The sequence below is a fragment of the Pristiophorus japonicus genome, chromosome 19, assembly GCF_044704955.1.
Source record: "Pristiophorus japonicus isolate sPriJap1 chromosome 19, sPriJap1.hap1, whole genome shotgun sequence".
Lineage (NCBI taxonomy): Eukaryota > Metazoa > Chordata > Chondrichthyes > Pristiophoridae > Pristiophorus > Pristiophorus japonicus.
Window position 1 is genome coordinate 94,477,371 of NC_091995.1, and position 9,877 is coordinate 94,487,247.

At 49.7% G+C, this 9,877-nt stretch overlaps 1 protein-coding gene across 2 annotated transcripts in view; it reads right to left on the reverse strand.

The window, feature by feature from the left end:
* Positions 1–3,918, reverse strand: part of scaf1 (SR-related CTD-associated factor 1) — a 56,136-nt gene extending 52,218 nt beyond the window's left edge. For both annotated transcript variants that reach the window (XM_070861859.1, XM_070861858.1), the window contains exon 1: positions 3,800–3,918. The gene's annotated coding sequence lies outside the window, so the exon portion shown is untranslated. The remainder of the gene's footprint in view (positions 1–3,799) is intronic.
* Positions 3,919–9,877: the final 5,959 nt, after the last annotated feature.

Below are 9,877 nucleotides of genomic sequence, written 5' to 3' on the forward strand. Positions count from 1 at the left end.
ATTCCCTCAGTACCCCTTTCCTGCTTTCTCTCCATACCCCTTGCTCCCCTTAGCCGTAAGGGCCATATCTAACTCCCTCTTGAATATATCCAGTGAACTGGCATCAACAACTCTCTGCGGCAGGGAATTCCACAGGTTAACAACTCTCTGAGTGAAGAAGTTTCTCCTCATCAGTCCTAAATGGCCTACCCCTTATCCTAAGACTGTGTCCCCGGTTCTGGACTTCCCCAACATCGGGAACATTCTACCCGCATCTAACCTGTCCAGTCCCGTCAGAATCTTATACGTTTCTATGAGATCCCCTCTCATCCTTCTAAACTCCAGTGAATAAAGGCCCAGTTGATCCAGTCTCTCCTCATATGTCAGTCCAGCCATTCCAGGAATCAGTCTGGTGAACCTTCGCTGCACTCCCTCAATAGCAAGAATGTCCTTCCTCAGATTGGGAGACCAAAACTGAACACAATATTCCAGGTGAGGCCTCACCAAGGCCCTGTACAACTGCAGTAAGACCTCCCTGCTCCTATACTCAAATCCCTTAGCTATGAAGGCCAACATAACCATTTGCCTTCTTTACCGCCTGCTGTACCTGCATGCTAACTTTCAATGACTGATGAACCATGACAGCCAGATCTCGTTGCACCTCCCCTTTTCCTAATCTACCGCTATTCAGATAATATTCTGCCTTCATGTTTTTGCCCCCAAAATGGATAACCTCACATTTATCCACATTATACTGCATGTGTCATGCATTTGCCCACTTACTTAACCTGTCCAAGCAACCCTGCAGCCTCTTAGCGTCCTCCTCACAGCTCACATAGCCACCCAGCTTAGTGTCATCTGCAAACTTGGAGATATTACACTCAATTCCTTCACCTAAATCGTTAATGCAAATTATAAAGAGTTGGGGTCCCAGCACTGAGCCCTGCGGCACTCCATTAGTCACTGCCTGCCATTCTGAAAAGGACCCGTTTATCCCGACTCTCTGCTTCCTGTCTGCCAACCAATTCTCTATCCACGTCAATACATTACCCCCAATACCATGTGCTTTGATTTTGCACACTAATCTCTTGCAACATAGCTATTGGTCATGCAACGGACAGCAGAGAAGAAACACTTGTATTTATATAGCGCCTTTCACGACCACCGGGCATCTCACAGCACTTTACAGCCAATGAAGTACTTTTGAAGTGTAGTCACTGTGGTAATGTGGGAAATGCGGCAGCCAACCAGCAAGCTGCCACACACAGCAATGTGATAATGACCAGATAATCTGTTTTTTTATGATGTTGATTGAGGGATAAATATTGGCCAGGACACCGGGGATAACTCCTCTGCTCTTCTTCAAAATAATGATCTTTTACGTCCACCCAAGGGGGCAGAGGGGGCCTCAGTTTTAACGCCTCATCCGGAAGACGGCACCTCCGACAGTGCAGCACTCCCTCAGTGCAGCGCTCCCTCATGACTACACTTCCGACAGTGCGGCGCTCCTTCAGTACTGCCCCTCCGACAGTGCGGCACTCCCTCAGTACTGCCCCTCCGACAGTGCGGCACTCCTTCAGTATTGCCCCTCCGACAGTGCGGCACTCCCTCAGTACTGCCCCTCCCACAGTGCGGCGCTCCCTCAGTACTGCACTGAGTGTGTCAGACTAGATTTTTGTGCTCAAGTCTCTGGAGTGGGACTCGTACCCACAACCTTCTGACTCAAAGGCGATTGTGCTACCCACTGAGCCACAGCTGACACTGGAAGGGAGACTATGCGAATAAAAACGGATCGCTATGTGCAACAGGAGAGAAGTCCAAAATCACCCAAGCTGCGCCTGCAAGAGTCAAGCACCTGGAGCGGTACAGAAGCTGTGATGGTACCTTTCAATCACTTACTCTTTAAGGACAATAATTCAGCTCACTGGCCTTTCGCCTCTGGGACCTGGGTTCCAATCTAGCTCAGATTAATACCATCAAAAAACGATGGCTGTAACAATCCTTAACAAAATGGGTTTTGGTTGGGCTCAACCCGGATCTGGCCCCATGGCACAATACTGCCCGCCGAATGGTACTATCAGTATAGCCACTACGGGAAATACCATACAGTAAAGGAGAGTTTTGGGCCGAGGCGCTTGGTTGGGGCAAAAAAGATTTACTCTGCATCTAACTGCGCTGGGGGTGCTTGATGCCGACGCTGGGTGCCTGAAATAGAAAAATGATCTATTTCCTCGGCCTGACATGCCTCTCCATGACAAGCAGAAAATGCACAAAAAGAAAGGAAAACGATCAAAACTACACTTTAGATCTGGAGTCAGCATCAGTGATCAGCTCATCCAGATACATTTCAAATGAAGTACAAAGTTACTGTAGAAGCAATCAAGCTACCCTACATTTAATACTTTTGACACATTGATGTAAAATCTCACTGACCAAGGGCGTCTGATAATTCACAATTTTCCAAAAGAAACGTGGCTTTAAAAACTCTAAAATAAAATTGTTCTGGAATTAAATGTGTCTCAAAAACAAAAGCAAAGTTGACAACTTTCCGGAGAGGGTGGCAGATACCATCAGGTTTGTTTGAGTGGCTCTGCTCACCAGGCAACGTAAGCCTCTTAGCGTTACGGTGGGGAGGGAGGGATCTTACAGTAAGTGGGGGCGTGGGGAGGTACCCATTTTTCCAAAAGTTGGATCTCGATGATTATGGTTCACTAATCATCGGTAGGGGGGGGGGGCGGAAGGAAGAAACAGCAAGGAGAAATTAGAATCATAGAATGGCTACAGCACAGAAAGATGCCATTCGGCCAAGACACCTGGGAGAACTCCCGTTCTCTTCTTCGAAATAGTGGCCATGGGATCTTTTACGTCCACTCGAGTGGACAGACGGTTTACTAACTTATCTGAAAGACGGCACCTCCGACAGTGCAGCGGAGACTCCCTCAGTACTGCACTAAAGGGTCATCCTAACTTCCTTGCTTTTGTACTCTATTCCTCTACTAATGAAGCCCAGATAAAAAGCAGAAATTAGCAGCAGTGGCCATGATATAAAACGTGCTGGAGTGCTGTGGGCTGCAATACTGACTCCCGCACCGAAATGTCCAATAATTCCCAGGTGCCCAATGATGGCCAGGGATGTTCAGTAATACCCAAAGATACTCAATAATGCCCAGAAAGAGCCAATAATGCCCAGTGCTAATCAATAATGCCCAATAATGCCCAGAGATTGTCAATAATGCCCAGACAGAGCCAATAATGCCCAGAGATTGTCAATAATGCCCAGAGATTGTCAATAATGCCCAGAGATTGTCAATAATGCCCAGACAGAGCCAATAATGCCCAGACAGAGCCAATAATGCCCAGAGATTGTCAATAATGCCCAGACAGAGCCAATAATGCCCAGACAGAGACAATAATGCCCAATAATGCCCAGAGAGCCAATAATGCCCAGAGAGAGCCAATAATGCCCAGAGAGAGCCAATAATGCCCAGAGATTGCCAATAATGCCCAGAGAGAGCCAATAGTGCCCAGAGAGAGCCAATAATGCCCAGAGATTGCCAATAATGCCCAGAGAGAGCCAATAATGCCCAGAGAGAGCCAATAATGCCCAGAGATTGCCAATAATGCCCAGAGAGAGCCAATAGTGCCCAGAGAGAGCCAATAATGCCCAGAGATTGCCAATAATGCTCAGAGAGAGCCAGCAATGTCCTGGTGCTCTGCTCCCACTGTGATTAATAGATTCGCAATCCATTGCAGTCAAAACTCAAAATGCCCCCAAGCCCCCAAGCCCCAGCAGTTTTTGCACAAGTGGGTGCCATATTACCTTACAGGCGGATTTCAGGCCTTATTCCCTGCGCTGCTCGCCCTTCAGGGGCTTTTTTTCCTCTTGCAAACACCCAGCTGAACAATGGAGCAGCCACCATCTTACCACAATGCACTGTCGGCGCTCCTCCCCCCGCCCCCCCCTTCCCCCCGGCCAGCGCGCAGGCGCGGGCCGCCGCCGGACAAGCCGGGAGTTGTAGTCCGCACGCCCCGGCCGCCGCCACGCAAGCGGAGGGCGCGGGCATGGGCGGCGGGACTACAGCTCCCAGGGTGCGCGGCGCGGCGCGGGGGCTGGCGGGTAAGCCGGCTCCAGCGGTGGAGCCGAGCGGAAGCGGGGCAGAGGGCGGAGATTGCCGAACGTTGGCGGAGATTGCCGAAGCGGGGGAAAGGGGGCGGGGCCGGGCTCGCCGAAGCCTGACGGAAATCCACGAAGCCCTTGGGCTCTGTTTCTTAAAGAGGCAGGCACACTCAATCTGAAAGGCTTGCATTTATATAGCGCCTTTCACGACCCAATGAAGTATTTTTGCCAATGTTTGCCACTGTTGCCAATGAAGTACTTTTGGAGTGTAGTCACTGTTGTAATGTGGGAAATGCGGCAGCCAATTTGTGCACAGCAAGCTCCCACACACAGCAATGTGATAATGACCGGATAATCTGTTTTAGTGATGTTGATTGAGGGATAAATATTGGCCCCAGGACACAACTACCTCAGTTAGGACAGTCATCTCCAGTGACCCGATCAGCTCCTCGATTCACCGAACCTGAGCTGAGTTGGAAGAAACCTGTGGGACTCCCACGTCTTTTCCCCTTCTTGGGCTGGAGGCCAGAGAATTAGAGAAAAGGAGTTCATAAGGGGGAAGTATTTGTTATATTGATTGAGGGATAAATATCAGCCAGGACACCAGGGATAACTCCCCCACTCTACTTTGAAATAGAGCCATGAGATCTTTTACATCCACCTAAGAGAGCAGACATCTCAGTTTAACATCTCATCCAAACAGCACCACCAACAGTGCAGCACTCCCTCCATACTGCACTGGGAGTGTCAGCCTAGATTTATGTGCTCAAGTCCCTGGAGTGGGACACCTCAAAGTGCTTTACAGCCAATGAAGTACTTTTGGAGTGCAACTACTGTTGTAATATGGGAAACACAGCAGCCAATTTGCACACACAACAATGTGATAATGAGTAGATAATCTGTTTTATGGTATGTTGGGAGTGGGGCTTGAACCAACAACCTTCATGACTCAAAGGCACATGTGCTGCCTATTGAGCCACAGCTGATACCGGCTAGATACAGGAATTTTTTTTAAACCCAAGAAACTTCCAACTTGGAAACAGGCGCAACCAGCCATGCTGGGATCTATACTCAATGCAAACAATAGTTCTAATCCAATGAGCCAGCTTTGTTTCCAAATGGCATTCTTACCCTTTCCTTCAACATCTATTGAGCCTATTCTTAAATGTTGACTTGATCGCTGCTTTGATCACTAAGTCTGGTAATCCATTCCACAGCCTCGCAACCCTCGGTGTAAAAAAAGATGCCTCCCTACTGCCTCTCCTAAGTTGCTTACAAGTTGTGGCTCAGTGGGTCGCACCCTCGCCTCTGAGTCAAAAAATTGTGGGTTCGTGTCCCACTCTGTGGACGTGAGCACAAAATCTAGGCTGACGCTCCCAGCACAGTACGATTGGAGGTGCTGTCTTTCAGATGAGATGTTGAACCGAGGCCCTGTCTGCTCTCTCAGGTGGATGTAAAAGATCCCACGGGCACTATTTGAAGAAGAGCAGGGGAGTTCTCCCTGGGGCCAATATTTATCCCTCAACCAATCATCACCAACAACAGATGATGATCTGATCATTTTCCCCTTGCTGTTTGCGGGAGCTTGCTGTGCACCTCATCTGAAAGGCAGCACCTCTGACAGTGCAGCACTCCTTCAGTACTGACCCTCTGACAGCACTTGCTCAGCACTGCACTGGGGAATGTCAGCCTAGATTTTTGTGCTCAAGTTGCTGGAGTGGGATAACCTTCTGACTCAAAGGTAAAAGAACTGCCCTTGAGCTACAGCTGACACATAGTAGGAGACCTTTGTACACCGCGTTTCCTACAGTACTGTCATGTATCTTACATTATTATATATAACTGTATCCCAACATGCTATACATGACTGTAATAAGATATGACCTGTAACCACCAGCATACCTTACCACCAGGGGGGTATATAAGGACAGGTCTCAGGCAAGTGCAGCATTCCAGAGCTGTGAAATAAAGGTGCAGGTCCAGAGTGACCTTGACTTCACTACATGCCTCGTGTGAATCTGTACTGAGGGGGCAGGACTTTACAGTGGCGACGGGTTACGGGATTACAGAATCCACAGAATGGCGAACAACGGATCAGATGAAAAGTACAATGCGGGAGACAATTGGGAGGACTTTATAGAAAGGCTCCAGCAAAGCTTTGTAACCAAAGACTGGTTAGGCAACGATAAGGCAGACAAGAGAAGAGCCCATCTCTTGACCAGCTGTGGCTCGAAACATATGCTTTAAGGAAGGATCTGTTGGCACCCGAGAAACCAGCAAGCAAGTCGTTTGAAGAATTGAGCACACTGGTAAGAGACCACCTGAAGCCAGTGAGCAGCCTACACATGGCTAGACACAGGTTCTACAACTACAGACGCTGTGTGGGCCAGAGCATACCCGACTTCGTGGCGGAACTTCGGAGGTTGGCTAGTTTATGTGAGTTCTCCGATGAACTGAGGAGAGAAATGCTGAGAGACTTTTTCGTTGAAGGAATAGGCCATGCAGGCATATTCCGAAAGCTGATAGAGACCAAGAACCTGATCTTAGAGGCAGTAGCACTGGTTGCACAGACATTCTTGGTAGGGGAAGAAGAAACGAGGTTGATTTACAATGCAGGTACAACAACTAATGAAATATTGGAACAAGAAGTTCACAGCACTAAACAAGCTGCTACCCCCACACACAGACAAAACCGGGAGAACAGGCTCTCGACAGCAGGCAGAAGCCATCAAGGGCCACAGGAACGGCCGTTCACACCTCATCAACCCACAATGTGAGCAATCAACTACAAACTGAGAGAAGCTCAAGAGAGATCAGCCAGACGCAGCTCATTCTTTGGGAACACTTTGAACAATGGAACAGGTCTGTGCTGGAGGTGTGGGGGTGGGCACTCATCAAGGGAATGTCGATTTCAGCAGGCTGTTTGCAGAAATTGTGAATATACAGGGCATTTGGCCCGCATGTACAAAAAAACGGCAGCTCGGCTGGTATATGAATTGGATGGGTCGGAAAGCGGAAAGCAGAAGATGGTGGGGACAGTACCCGGGACACGGGTGTACAGCGGGTCAACACGATCAATGGCCGCTGCTCCTATAACAGGACACCTCCTATAATAATGAGGGTCCTACTCAATGGGATATCTGTCAACATGGAGCTGGATATGGGAGCGAGTCAATCTCTCATGGGCACTCAACAATTTGAACAACTGTGGCCGCATAAAAGAGACAGACCAAAACTCACGAGGGTCGACATCAAACTAAGGACCTCTACCAAAGAAATCGTACCAGTCCTTGGCAGCGCCATGCTCTCTGTCACACACAAAGGGACAGTGAACCGACTTCCCCTGTGGATTGTGCCCGGAGACCCCCCAGCACTGCTGGGGAGAAGCTGGCTGGCAAAACTAAACTGGAAATGGGATGATGTCCATGCCATGTCATTAGAGGAACGGACCTCCTGCTCAACAGTTATAAAGCGATTTGAACATCTCTTTCAGCCAGGTGTGGGCACTTTCAAAGGGGCCAAAGTCAAAATCTACATCACACAGGATGCTAGACCGGTCCATCACAAGGCCAGAGCTGTACCCTATGTGATGAGGGAAAAGATTGAACACGAACTAGACAGGCTTCTGTGGGAAGGCATTATATCACCTGTGGAATTTAGCGACTGGGCAAGTCCCATCGTTCCAGTCATGAAGCCTGATGGATCCGTACGAATCTGTGGGGACTACAAATCTACCATAAACAGAGTCTCCCTACAGGACCAGTACCCGCTGCCCAGAGCAGAGGACTTATTTGCCACATTGGCTGGAGGTAAACTTTTCTCAAAATTAGACCTCACATCTGCGTATATGACGCAAGAATTGACCGAGGAATCCAAGCTACTCACCACCATCGACACACATCGAGGCCTTTTCATGTACAATCGATGCCCATTCGGCATCAGGTCGGCAGCTGCCATATTCCAGCGCAACATGGAGAGTCTGCTCAAGTCCATCCCGGGGACGGTTGTATTTCAAGACGACATACTTATCACGGGCAGGGACACCGACTCCCATCTCCGTAATTTGGAGGAAGTACTAAAGCGGTTGGATCGGGTAGGCCTACGAGTCAAGAAATCCAAGTGCCTGTTTCTCGCACCCGAGGTTGAATTTTTGGGCAGAAGGATTGCCGCTGATGGAATCCGCCCAACAGAGTCCAAAACAGAAGCAATTCGCCTGGCACCCTGGCCCCGGAATGTCTCAGAACTGTGCGTCTTTCTCGGGCTACTCAATTACTTTGGGAACTTTATGCAGAACTTAAGCACGCTGCTGGAGCCTCTCCTACTCAGAAAGGGGTGCGATTAGTTTTGGGGTGACGCCCAGGAACGCGCCTTCAATAAGGCATGCAAATTTCTGTGTTCCAACAGTGTTTTGACTTTCTTTGACCCAGGTAAAAAGCTAGTTCTCACATGCGATGCGTCAGCATATGGGGTCGGGTGCATTTTGCAACATGTCAATAGTGCGGGCAAATTACAACCCATAGCTTATGCCTCCAGGTCACTTTCGCGGGCGGAGCGCGGGTACGGAATAGTGGAGAAGGAGGCGCTCGCGTGCGTGTACGGTATCAAAAAGATGCACCAATACCTTTTCGGGGCCAAGTTCGCGTTAGAAACCGACCACAAGCCCCTCACATCCCTCCTATCCGAGAGCAAGGCAATAAACGCCAACGCCTCGGCGCGAATTCAACGGTGGGCACTCATGCTGGCATCCTACAACTATACCATAAGGCACAGACCAGGCACAGACAACTGTACCAACGCGCTCAGCAGGCTACCCCTGGCGACCACAGAAGGGTCTGACGAACAGGACTGTGAGATAGTCATGGCAATCAATGCCCTTAAGTCCATAGGTTCGCCCATGACGGCTCGCCATATCAGAGCCTGGACGGCCAGCGACCCCACGTTATCCTCAGTAAAAAGATGTGTCCTAACCGGTGACTGGGCAGAGGCTCACGATGCCTGCCCCGAGGAATTAAAACCCTTTCACAGGCGCATGCATGAGCTATCACTACAAGCAGACTGCCTGATGTGTGGCAGCCGAGTAGTCATGCCTCTGAGAGGCAGAGAGGCATTTGTCCGGGAGCTCCACCACGAGCACCCGGGGATCGTTCTCATGAAGGCCATAGCCAGATCCCATGTCTGGTGGCCTGGTATTGACGCGGACTTGGAGCTCTGCGTCCGAAGATGCACCATTTGTGCCCAACTCAGCAATGCCCCCAGGGAGGCTCCACTGAGCCCCTGGCCCTGGCCTACCAAACTGTGGTCGCGGGTGCACGTAGACTATGCGGGCCCATTCATGGGCAAAATGTTCCTCGTAGTTGTAGATGCATTTTCAAAGTGGATCGAATGCACCATTTCAAACTCGAGCACAACCTCCACCACTGTGGAGAGCCTCGCAACCATGTTTGCAATGCACGGAATCTCTGACATATTGGTCAGTGACAATGGTCCGTGCTTCACCAGCGCAAAATTCCAAGACTTTATAATTGACCGCGGCGTAAATCACATCAAGACGGCACCGTTCAAGCTGGCCTCCAATGGCCAGGCGGAGAGAGCAGTGCAAATCATTAAACAAAGCATGCTTAAAATCCAAGGTCCCACGCTGCAGGGTCGCCTGTCGCGACTGCTGCTGGCATACAGATCTCGTCCGCACTCACTGACTGGGATCCCCCCCGCGCAACTGTTGATGAAAAGGACTTTAAAAACAAGGCTCTCATTAATCCTCCCAGACATGCACGAAATCAT